This window comes from Corvus brachyrhynchos, unplaced genomic scaffold (genome assembly GCF_000691975.1).
Source record: "Corvus brachyrhynchos isolate BGI_N302 unplaced genomic scaffold, ASM69197v1 scaffold14, whole genome shotgun sequence".
Classification (NCBI taxonomy): Eukaryota; Metazoa; Chordata; class Aves; order Passeriformes; family Corvidae; genus Corvus; species Corvus brachyrhynchos.
Window position 1 is genome coordinate 18687729 of NW_008239110.1, and position 13307 is coordinate 18701035.

At 41.2% G+C, this 13307-nt stretch overlaps 1 long non-coding RNA gene across 1 annotated transcript in view; it reads left to right on the top strand.

The window, feature by feature from the left end:
• LOC108448022 overlaps positions 1 to 13307 on the top strand; it is a 91985-nt gene that overhangs the window by 70311 nt on the left and 8367 nt on the right. The window contains exons 7-10 of the long non-coding RNA XR_001863796.1: positions 5340 to 5581; positions 7022 to 7157; positions 8027 to 8089; positions 12239 to 12332. This is a non-coding gene — a long non-coding RNA (uncharacterized LOC108448022). The remainder of the gene's footprint in view (positions 1 to 5339; positions 5582 to 7021; positions 7158 to 8026; positions 8090 to 12238; positions 12333 to 13307) is intronic.

Below are 13307 nucleotides of genomic sequence, written 5' to 3' on the forward strand. Positions count from 1 at the left end.
CATATTCACTTAGTAGCACTTAAACAAGAGTAAGAGACATACTGTCCATTAAACTGATGCAAATGTTAAATATAATTAAAAGTTGCTTCCCTTTGAAACCATTTTTTTTCAAACTAACTAAAAAGTACATATATATTAGAACATAAGGACAAAAGGTAGTCACAACGCTGATGTCTTTTACACCTGTTTGAGGAAACCGGCTTTAAACAAAACCCCTCTGTAAGGATTGCCCTTTTGTCATAAGATTGGTTCCTTATGATAGAAAAGCACTCTGATTTCCTTCAGAAATTGAAAGAGTTGTGCAAATAGTGGTCATTTTTCTTTAGTTTTAAATGTTATCAGTGGAAATTCTGCTTTAATCGAAGCTACATCTGGCTTTTTGTTGTCTAAGTATCAGACGACCTAGAGTCTGAAAGATTTCTCAGACATATAAAGAAAAACAATTTCTTGGCAGCACATATCTTCAACCACCACAAAGAAAGAATTATTTCAGGAATTGAAGCAAAATCCCTCATTTTATCAAATTCTACTTTTTTTCATCATTAGTAGGGGGTAACTCCCCTTCATAATAGCAGGCCCTTTTTCTCCTCATCTCAGGGTTGTGTAAGACCACAGGAGATAGGAGAGATCAAAGTCACTGAGACCACAGTCCATCTTACCTAAGCCGAGTCACACTGTTGGGTTGGAACCAGGAATTGCTAGCAGGGAACACAAACATCCATCTGAATCTTGAAGTCTTTCATTTCTGTCAATCTCATTTTTCCCCCACCACACAATATTCTACCCACTGCTGTCCTGTGCCCTACAACCAACACTTCAAATAATGTCACTGAGAAGGGATGAAGACAGAATCTCTGCCCGTGCTTTCAGTCTCACACCTCTGGTTCTGCACTTGCTCAACAAAATATAATCCCCCAAAACTGAATTACTTTTTTTGACATTTCATTTAATATGTCATAAATGTGTACTATAATTCATTGGTATACACTATGTTACTGCTAATCTTTCAATAATATACTATTTTTCATCATGTTTTGGTAAAATGGCTAATGCTTTTTGTATTTTCTTTGATTAATTTTATCAATAAGGGAAACAATTGTCAGGCCTAGAAACAGCACTTCTGCAGATTAAAAGGCTATGGAAAATTTCTAGGTTTGTCCAAGGAAAGACATTCTAGATGATGAAGAAACCACTGGAATGATTTGAAGAAAACAGAGAAATATCCATTTAATTAGCATGTAAAAGTCCCTTGGAAGAAAATGTTCTGCATTTTTAATACAAGCAAACACAAGCTGGCTTTCCTCGTGTTCAGGTAGTTCATGAAACAGTGACTAACAAACTGCAAAGCTTTCTGAATATCTTTCTATTTAGCAATATAAAGCAAATATTTCAGCTTGATGACAATAGATCAGAGGTATGGAACAACAAATACAAATAGGAATTTTTTTTCACTCTAGGACTTGAGAAATATCCCCAAGCTGACTAATAACTCTAGTCACTTCTCCTCTGTCTCACTCTTGCTTGTGAAGGGCTCTTAAATAAGCAAATGCAAACAAGAAATAAGAAATAGGAAAGGTGTGGCTGTATACAGAAAAGTGGATATCTAAAAATTGTACAAAAAAAAAAAAATAAAGGAGAGCAAAGTATAAATTACAGCCTGTTCTAGGGCTATTAGATTTATCTGGAGCTCTTCCATCAGCCTCAATGACCTTTGGATCAGACCTGCCACTGCTTCAGTGAAGAGCAGAGTTCTCATCTCTTGCAGAAACTGTCTATTCAAGCCAAAAGCCAGTCTTCGTGCTGAAGCCCTCCCACCCCAGGTGGGGCTGAATTCAGACTACACTTCAGTCAGAACACCTGAGCTGAAATCCAGCCTATTTAGCAAATACAGAACATCACTTATTGATGCAGATATCCCACTTAAAATGCAAGCATCATGTGAATGGACTCTGTCCAACTCTCCTTTGAGTCCAATGGACTGGAATCAAATTGATCTATCTACTGCTGCTGCTCTGTGACAGTCTGGCAGTAGAAACCAGTTGCGAATTTAAGGGACCACTTGAAATGTATTTGACCCTGCTATAAATGGCTACAAAGGGGAGTGGGCAGGGTAGCATGATCTACCCAGCACAGTCGTTTTAAGGTAGGGTCGTGACCTTTAAAGCTTTTCTGTCGGAGCCCCTTGCAGCAGTGAGAACAAGGGACTGGACACTGGAAGATGGCTTGGATATGTCATAGGAATTTTTCCAGTGTGTTTTCTGCTCTGTAAGTGAAATAATTCACTTGGATTTCCCCAGCTCCTTTGCAACTCTATAAATGCAAAACTGATATAGAAACATAATGCTTATAGGCAAAATGAAAACAAAGTGATGTACTTGTGTAGTCCTTTCCAAATACCATAAATTATTGGAGTGGTTTGGTGGATTTTTTTTTTTTAAGTAAAACAGCTCTTGAAAAATTCTGATAAGTTAGAAATTACTTGAATCTTTCCCAATTTGAAATCCTTTAGCAACTTAAAAGATGTAATCTTTTTAGCAGGAAGCTTTTCTAAGCAATTCCTAAAATTATTGTTTTCTGAAATGCTTTTCATTTTTTATTTCTTTAAGTGAACCTACTCAAACTTGAAACAAATTTAGGCTGCTATTCTGAACAATCTGTATTTTTTTTACTGTGTAATGAAGTAACCCCTTGGGTTTAACAAGAACTGAATGGACTTACATGAAAAATAATATGAGCTGTTCCAATCACCTCAGCTTAACTGAAAAAAAAGGTGACATTTCTTCATGAGTATTCATCCATTTGGAAACACAGTTCAGTAGGATGTATACATGAATCCTCATATAAAATCACTCTCCATAACTCCTGTAATTAATTAATTTCCTGTAATTTCCCTACATAACTCTCCATGCTGTTTTTGTCTTCTTCCCACAGCCCTGGAAATCATGCCAGTTCCATTTGTATCTGGTGTGCAGAAATCTCAGCGCTCCACTAGGCCACATTTCTTCTTGCTGACAGTTATACACTTCCCAGCACAAACCACAAGATCAAAGCAGGCTTCTATCTGCTGTGCAACAACTCAACAATTTTGGAACAACTGGAAATCCTAGAGGCTTTCAGAGGTCATTCACCTCTCTCTTTTTGTTGCATCACCACACTCGCTGGTTATAGATAAGGGAAGTTGTGGTCTTTCCATAATTTGGTCTCTTCATGTATTAATTTGCATGTTTTGGCTTCACACTTTTAGTTATTTGAAATGTTAGCATATTTAGTCTTGGAAAGATTATTCAAAAGCCTAAATCAGGAACACTGTCTCACATCTGGTTCCTGAGCTCAAGACAGCATAATCATTGTGGCATAGAAAATTAAGGCCAGGTTTCTGAGTATTAATTGTATTTATGAATGTCAGTGTATTGACAGCTTTAATCACAAGACTGTAACTGATGATATCACTTGAATCAAAATGAGTTGGGATATATGGAGCCAAATTGTCATCTTGGCACTTCTGTGAGAATAAAATATCTCACAGTCATTCCTCATGGACAGTTGCACCAGCAGCAAAACAAGCTCTGAAGGGCTGGTAGGTATAATATCATGTCACCCTCTATCAGTCCTAAAAGTTAGAGCCATTCTGGTGCAATGTGCAGATGGCAAAGGATGCTTACTGGCCAGCACAGAGTAGAAAAGTCTTCAGGATGCATTGATCTTTTTGAGTGTTGGGACTCATAAATTAGAGTCATAACCCTGTTGTGCTTTCGCTTCATCTCACCCAGTAGAAAGAGAATGTGTACATGCATAAGTCTACGTACACTTTTATATTTGAGTTAAGTTTTCTGACAGGAGATAGATTTTCCTCTTCTGTGTACTAATTTTCTCTCTCTGTCTCTGTCTCTATCTCTGTCTCTGTCTCTCTGTCTCTGTCTCTTGCTCTCTCACACAGAGGGCTTCAATCCCCATATGGGCCATTCACTTAAGCGTGGGACTTGTTGATCCTTGTGGGTCTCTTCCAACTCAGAATACACTGTGATTCTGTGATTTTTTAGATTGTAATTCATCAGTATTTGGAGGAGCCTTAAGCTTGTTGCGTTTCCACATGGCCTACCATTAGAGTAAATATCCAGAGCTTCCATTGCATTCGTGAAATGTAAACAACAACTTTTACACTAAGAGTAATAAATACAGGATATAACATACAAACTAATGCTGGAAGGCACAGTTGAAATTTCTTTTAAAATCAATTTTATTAAAAAGCAGTTATACTCTCCTCAGATACCCCTTCACATGGGTAACTTTACTAGACATTTAAGGTATGACATAACTCATTAAATACATTAAAGAAGAGAAGTTTTAGGTAGTTTTTCTGACAGCTGCTTTTTTCTCCTCATAAATGTGCTATACGAACACCATTCATGATCCATGCATACTCAGCCACGTGCCTCTGCTACCCAGTGATTGTTCTCCCAGTGCTCCTGCTATTGTGTGGCTCTCCATAACTCAGCCACAGACTTGTGCTGGAGGATGGCAACACACGGCTCTGAACACAGAGCTGTTTGAACAGCTCCTGTGGCAGCGGGGTGCCTGGCCCCTTGCAGTCGTGCCTTTGAGCCGCAGCGGCGCCGGCTGCGGCAATAAAAGTCCAAAGGAGGGAATGGAGCCTGCATCCCGCCACAGCCCCGTGTACAGGGAGCTGCGGCTTCCCGTCTCATAGGAAGTGCCCACTCTGTGACCTGTAGTTTCTGCTACAGTTTCTGACAGTCTGAACGGCTGTCTCTGAGCTTCCTGCAGCAAAACAAAGGGGCATTGAAAGTGTCTCTCTCTTCCTTTTGTTTCACTATTTTCCTTCCACGGGGGGTCTCTGAACTTGTGTGCCCAGCTGGAATTAATACACCCAGAGACTCTGCAGAGAAGACTGGGGAAGTGGAGGAGGCCCAGGGGGGTGGTGTGAGTATTCGTTGTTGATATACACATAAATCAGAACCAGCGTATCACTCCATTGGATGTCTGAGGCACATCAAGGACAAAGGAACCTCAGTTTTTGACCCTCTGCTCCAAACTTTTATGTGCCTGGTCTCCAGACTTGTATCAACAGCCCTTGGCATAAGTAGCAACAAATGCCAAGGAGAGAAAGGCAGATCTTTCTGCAGCTCAACATAAGCCAGAATGGATTATAGGCAGGCTGAAAGGACTTGCTTATATCTATCGACCAGAGCTTCAGAGCTGGCAGATCTTTGTGGAAGAGTCTGAGGCAAGGGTGAGGTAAGCAGGGAGGGAGAAAGGGAAGGCAACTGCAGAAATATTGAGCACTATTCTCAAGTTAGTTTTTTTATGCCACACTGTCGTAGGAGCAGCTTGGCACCAGCTGGTGAGTAACCCAGCAGTATATTGCCCTGGTCAAACAACCCACTGCTGCATCTGTATCACAAGCAAGCACCTGTATCACAAGCAAGAATCTGGCTTCTGGATTGCCCCTCTCCAGTGCAAGGCAGATATCAAGAGAAATGGGGAAGGAGACATGCCAGGGTTTTCTCCAGACAGTCTTCTGAGAAAGTCTACCTTCTTGTGCAAAGAGAGATATACTTCAAAGGTGAGTGAAGTTTAGAGGGTTTTTCCTGCATTTCACTGTGACTATAAGCCTGGAGAGGTTCCTGCTGTAAGCCTGTGCTTTAGCTTTAGATCCCTGGCACACTGGTGTCTGTCAGAGATTTATGCTAAATGGAGGAGATCCAGCTGAGCACTACACATACAAGTGTCTACATCACTTACCCTGTTTGGATCACTGCAACAAGATTTCTCAGAGTAAATCAGGTCACTCAGCAGGCCAGTCCCAAAAGTTTTGATGATGCTTTTGAGTTGTCTCCCCTGGCTTACATAGTTACACAGTAGGCTTTGTCCTCTGCAGTAGTTTGTGGCCTCTAGCCTCAAGCCATAGCATGCATGTCCTCAGTGTCAGAACACAAAAACACTGTCTGGGTGGGATGCAAAGCAATCCTATCGTTATCCAGATCACTTTGAACTCAAAAAAATTACCCCACAAAAAGATAACCATTATGTCTTAATGCCTGAGACATAACCCATGAGACCTAAACAAACTCAGGGCCAACTGCTACAACATATGCATGTAGCCAGTCTGCTCTGGAAACATGGGGATGGAGCAATGGGTGGGTGGAGGACATTCTGCTACTCTTGTGTCCAGGAGCCACTTTGTTCAGTCTGTGGTACAGTCACAGCCACGTAGGCCCACCCCAGCCTTGACATCATGCTGTAGTAGGTGGTTCTTGCTGTTCTCTGATCATTACTAAGTCTAAGAACTGTTGCCAGTTTCATTTACTAATTATGGAAATGAGGTCAAAATTAGGTGATGGGCTGGCTCAGAACCAAGCCCAGGACTTTTGTGTTTAATGCTCAGCTAAGCTGCTCTCTTATGTTGCCTAGAACCTTGAACGTAGATACAGTCTTTAGAAGGGGAATTTACAGAGAAGAGTGAGATCTGCTCCAACAGGGAGTTCTGGTGTTAGATTGTGCCAGAAGTAGCAAGTTTGTGTTCCAGAAAGAGAAGATGATGAGGTCTTAAGTTTCGATACTGATTAAAGAAGAAGATAGGAGCTTTATGGCAAATTTATTATAGAAATAAAAAAGTTGAGAAGGTTTTCTGAGGTAACAAGTAGAGTAAATTTGATTCAGTAAGTCACTGGGCTGATTTGCATTCCGAAAAATAACCATAATTTCAGAACATAGATTTGGCCCAGTGGGTGAAGCTATTAGTCAACCCTACCTGGTATTCAGCCTGTGTAGTAACAAATAGCACGTGGTGATGAAAAGGAATTACAGACAAAGCGTGCTGTCCTTACCCAATCAGACATTGCTACACATGGTGTGAAGCATTTCTTTCCAGCTCTCACTGCTGATGACCTTGTGCCTTCAAGTATCAGGCTGAATTACCCTTATCTCCTGCAAAGCTATATATAGTACTTTGCTGTTGTAAAATCTGGCACCAAGAGGGGTTTTTTTTACACATTAACCTTAGGCTGATTATGGTGGTTGGGACTACTGGACTTTCCAACATCACAATATTCTAAAAATACCACTGAAAACCTTGACTGTCCATGTGGAAAACAACAGACACTCGAACTCTTGGAACAAGGTGTAAAGTTTGCCCTCAGGTAAGTTATGGTGTCATGATTGCAGCTGGTCATCTGGGAGCAAAACAGCAAATAGAGCTGGTGGGAGATTTATTGATCAAATGAGAAGAATGAGTGTGTGCCAGATCTCCTACTCATCTGACAGATCCTGACATGTCCATTGCATGTATCCAAGGGAGTCATTGTCCACAGTCATAGATCAGAGCCAACTAAGGTGTATCAGCTGAGAAGCAGCAAAAAGTAGCCAGCAGTTTCCTTTTCTTTCTTGAGTTAATAGCTTTCTATCAGAGCAGAAAACCAGGTTCATGCATTCCTCAACCTGTATTTGTCCTAAGGGAACATCAGTGACAAACTGTTCTTCAATATTTTTTTCCTGACTACAAAAACTGCCTGGAAATGATATAATGCAAGATGTAGCTTGGAGGTAGCAATGAATGGCATTAACTGAGGGGAATCACCACTTTAGTTTATTCCTTGGACCTGATGTATCTCTTTCAGATTGCAAATGTTTTTAATGCTCAACCAGTTTAAACAACCTCAGTGGTAGATGCCAACTGGTCACTGAAGTGACATCTAGACAAGGACAATACATGCAGTATCACAGCTACTGTATTCTTTGAAACATGTATCTCCAAAAAATGGAACAGCCAGGAAAGAGGTAGGTAGTCAGAAAAAAAATTCCCACTTTTTATTTTTTTTTCTATTTAACACCAGAAAAACTGAATGAGAACAGTCTAAGAAATATTCATGTTGTTAGTGACATGGTTTTGGGTGGGGAAGAAAAGGAGTACACAGCCAAGAAAATGGTATCTATCATGCTCATTGATTTTAGTATTTGTTTTCCAATTCTGCTAATTACTTGTGCCATGTCTGTCTCTTTCTCTTGTCAGACCTATCCAGTCTGGAATTGCCTTGAAGTCACTTTCAACTTGCAGATTACGAAAGTGACAAAGGTACATACATTTTCTCAGCAAGTCACTTTCACTGGCAGCCCTCTAGCCTAGTCCAAAAGCTATCTGTATTTATCACCATCTCACGGAAGAGTTGTACTGCTTCCAAAGGAGCTCTTTGCTTTTGTGCAGCAGAGCCGTCACTCCCTCAATGTCAGTAAGTCCAAAGTGAACAGCTAATATCCCCTGGCAGTGGTTCCAGGAGGCCTGGGTGCTACACAATAAAGATCGTGTTTTTCCAGAAGATGAAGGGCTTTCTATTCTGGTTAACTGGGGAGACCCCTTCCTGACACTCCTTCCAAGCATGTTGGTTTTATTTTTAACTCCATTTGCTTTAGTCTCGTCTTTGGCACCAGGGATAAAGCTTTTTTCCACTGCCAGCTAAAGGTGTCAATGCCTGAACATGTAGATAGGCACTGATTGAGAGTCTCCAAACTGCATCATTCTGCAGCTCACAAATCGGTGGCAGTTAGGCAGTGCCAGGCATGCAAAGTTTAGATATTTAACTTTTATCCAACCTCTATTTTGGGGCACTTAAGTACAATCCCATAAGCTTCAGAGGCTCCATCCAGCTACTACCTGTAGTAGTGAGAAGCAATTCCCATCACTGAGAGAGATCATAGAATACTAGTTTGGAAAGGACTTCAAGGATCATCTGATTCAACTTTTCTTGGCAAAAGCACAATCTAGACAAAATAGTCCAGCACCCTGTCCAGTCAAATCCTAAAAGTGACCAATGTTGGGGAATCCACAACTTCCCTAGGGAGATTATTCCAATGGCTGATTGTTCGCTCTCATTGTGAAAAATTTTCCTCTTGTGTCAAGTTGGAATCTCCTCAGAAGTGATTTTTACCAAATACCTCTTGTCTTCTCCATATGACTCCTTGTAAAATAGGAGTCTCCATCTTTGGAGATGCTCAGAAACAGCTCCAGAGTTGCACAGCTGAGCAGAGTATGTTGTTGTCTTGTATGTTGTTGGACTTTTATGTCTATCTCACAGTGTATCCAACTACTAGTGGGTACACATAGAGCTGCCTCGAGCCCTGAAGAGCCTTAACTACTGAATTGACCCATCATGGCCCAAGGAAACAGTACTCATTGACATTCTACAGTCTGCTCTGGCATGCATTAGGAATTACCCACCACAAATTGATCTGTAACATGGAAAAACAGTTATGGATTTATTCTTTTCTCTTTTGTTAAACTGTGCCAAATATTTACAGCTCAGGCTGTAACTGAACTGGAGATTTCATGCAGGGATACCTTGAATTTCTCAGTTCCATGCATTTGTAATGATTTCCTTTTTGTTCGTCCTTCTGCCATCATGTCAGCTGTTAATAGTATCATTCTCTCTCTCCATGAGCCCTGTGGCATACTCCAGGAGCCACAGAGGTTGTAACTGCACTGATTACTGTGCTCATGGGTCAGAAGCGCTTTCTTCTGCCTCCACAGAAACAGCACAGCATCCTTGAGAAAGTGGTTTAAACACAGGCACAGACCAAATCCACTCCTGTGGTAACTGCTGAACTATAAAGTTATTCCAGGCATATGTTTGGCCTTATTTGTCAGCAGTTCTTTCAAAACCTCTCTCTGCTTCAGTCTGGAGGTGGCAATGCGCCATCAGCAGCTGACTAGCATGACACTTGGTCCAGAAATGGGGTGAGTGAGGTTATCAGAAGGTAATTCAACATCATTGTCACCATTTTCCCTGGCTGCGTTGCCATGGTGTTGTAGCATATGCTACACAAAATAACAACGTTATTTTAGGAAAACTATGCAATGAACTTCTGTCCTTAGTCCACCAGACTCCCTACATGCTGATTGCTGGGATGCTAACTAACGGGAGCTTGCAGGTTTGCCATTGATGGAAAACTCAAAAGTTCACATTTTACCAAACAAGATGATACACCTCTATGGCGTGGGTACAAGGCATAGTTATGCATGACCAGTATTAGCTGAATGTTCTTAGACTGTATCTGTGGAAAATTAATGTTCCCCCCGATGTGCTTGACTGGCTTTGTGTCATTCCTCTGGCAAGAGAGACAGAATTGCAACAGCTTTTTTTTCTTTTTTTCCATGTGCCATAGCCAACAATGTTGTATGTTATTAGCCTGTAGCACAATTTCTAAAATTGGAATTTCCATTGCTTGCAAGGCAGACTGAAAGTTTTCTTTTTGGAAAGGCTGTATCTCTTTCTCTCTGCTGCCTCTCTCCCATACCTCTCCAAAACATATGTTTTCAATCTTTTTCATTTATATATAAGAAATCACTGCCGACAGACATTTTTCCTTTGCAGTTTATCTTCTACTGACCTCCTAAAAATATAAAAGAGATAAGAAAGAGAAACCAGAGATGGATTTACTGGTATGACAGAAGAGAGATGAGGAAATAAAAGGAATAAATTCCTCAGTTCAAATGTGAGCCTGCCAGACTGCAAATCAAAGATTTGCTAAATTCCAGAAATGTTCAGGTCATTTTTCCTTTTCCTCTTGTGTGCTTCGAGGTTCAGTCTGGAAGACAAAGCCAAATCACTGTGTAAAAAGTGGTTGTTCCCAGTATCTTCAGTTGGCACCAGAAGCACCAGTTCTAGGAAGTCTCCCAGGGAAATTGCTTTTTATACTTCCACTCTAATTTTAGAGACAAGACATTAGGATAATATGAGCGTGCATCCACCTTGCTTCTGCAAACTGAACCCAAATAGAGCCTTTCAAGGGCCATGTGTGTCTCCCAGAAGCCTTGGATTTCGAGTGAGGGTCTTTAAAAGCATGAATCACTCCTTATTTCCTCATTTAATTTGGCCAGCACATAACTGAGCTCCAAGTTGACAAACTATGGGAAAGAATATTTAGAAATCAATAGTGCCTAAGTACATGACAAAAAAAAAAAGGACAAAGACATCTCAGTTTCTAAAGCTCAGCCCAGGAATCAAGACTCACATCTGATTGCTCTAAACAGTACTTACTAACTACAACCAACAAAAAGGGACGCATTTTATGAATCAGTATTTGCATCTGTGATCACTATGGACTTTGTTAGCTTGGTCCCCCAGTGTAACTCCCCCAATAGCAAGAGATCTTTGTCATGAGTCTGGCTGGCCTCCCAGCAACACCTACTTTCATCTGAACTGGATGCCATGAGATCCCACCCAGAGGAGTCAAGCCTCACTGGGAACAATGAGTAATTCTTGGGAGACGCCACTGGAAGGCTGCTGCCGTGGCACGGGAAGGCCGATAACATCTCCCAAGCCACAGCAGCCCTTTGTGTCGGCAGACACAAGTGGGATGTTCCCTCTTAAGCTTTCCAGATTCGGAGGAAGTGGACCTTGAAACACAATGCTCATTGAAATAGACTTTCATCTAGGGGATCTCGCAGCGTAAGTGCCGCTCGGTGATGTGCTTTCCATCTGCAGCTGAGGCCTCCTGATGCATTTCCTGTGTTTGTTCCAGAGGGACGGATGGCAGCACCTTAAACCAGGCACAAATTGTACTGGAGGGTGGGCATTATTCTGGGCTGCGGAAAACAGTAGACATTAGTAATAACAGTATCCTCAGGAGCCTCTGGTGGAAGTGGATGACATGTTGAATTACCTCCTCTCTCTCCTTCCCTCTCCTTAAGAATAGCAGTCTCATTATAGAAGGGTTTAAAAGCATTTTGTATCTGGCTGTGGTGATGCACTGTGCTCCGTTGTTCAGAGTTTCTCTTGGAAAGGAAGGGCCACCTACACTTATGACGCTGAACAGCCCCGGAGAGCAATACTGTAACTGGGAGTAAACCACAAAGGCTAGAACACTGAGTGTCGTTCCATCGTAATTGGCAGATTGGATGGTACCAGACATACAGTTGAGGAAGACACTGCCACTGAGAGAGGGTCGCTTCAGCTGTTAACTAAGACACTGTGAAAGTAACTCACACCAACAGTACTTTTCTTGTCAGATGTCTACTGACCAGTCTTCAGGCTGTGACTTTGCAGAATTTATTGTTGTTTGTGGAGCCTTGTAATTAAGCCTAGGCTGGTTGCAAGTGCAAATGAGTACCTTGCCATGTGGAAAAGTGTGTAACTGAACATGGGAGCATAAGGACAAAATGTAGCTATTTCTGAGGAATAAATGTTCTCATAAAATCCTGTGGAATAAATCCCCTTTTCTGTTATAGGGTCCAAAGGAAAGAGATAGACCTGCTCTACTTAATTGACATCTCCCTACCAGAAGTATTTCAGGAAGTCTCGAACTGCAGGGGGATGAGACTGGTAAGAAGGAAATAGAAGTAGCTTCTCTCAAAAATCAGTTACTGAGTCTTAGGCCTGAGCCCAGGGCATGGATCACAAACTGCAGGTTTTGGTAGCTGGAGATAGCTCCACTACTAACTCATCTTGAAAGGCTCATAAAGAGAGGAAAACATTCAACCAAAAAGTCATTGAGGGTATGTGGAGATGGATGCTGTGTTGTGTGGGAGGAGGAAATTATTACAAAAAAAATAATATCATCCTCTCACAGTCCACTTTGGTTGCAAAATCTATTTTTAAATTTTCATGTCAAGAAATACTTACTACTGGCAGATCCCCTCTGTGTGAATTATTCAGGCACTCTAAAAAAGCTTCCTTACTTCCATCTGCCTCTAATGACTATGTGCCATCTGAAAGGAAGAAGAATGTCTCTTTTTAATATTGATCTCTTGTCTATCTCAGTCTAGACATCATGAGGCTCCCAGGGTGGGCTCAGAGCCATGGGGTGAGGCTGAGCTGGGGCAGGGACACAGCAGGCAGGGCACACAGGCAGGAGGGTACTCTGCCTGCCCCACAATACTGCTGGAGAAGAGTCATTGGATCAGAACTTAAGGCAAAGGCAGAGTGAAAGGAAAATCACACAAAAAAAAAAAAAAAAAAAAAAAAAAACAAAAAACAAAAAAAAAAAAAGAATTAAATGTCTTATAAAGTTTTGTAATTTTTTTACCACGACAGTTCAGGGTATGATAAAAGGGCATCAGGATACACATTAGAAAAATCAAAAGACTGTTAACTTATTGAAATATTAATTTACTGTAGTAAGGGGAAAGCAATTCAGCTCAGTGACCAAAGGAAAGGTTTGCCTAAATGTTAGGAAAAAATATGGCTAGTAAGAATTTTGATGATAATACTGAGGACTACAATGATGCCTAAAGACTTCAGTCATGTTAGGCCTTTGCTGTGAGTAATGGTGTGTAAGCATATAATGCCCATCCAAGA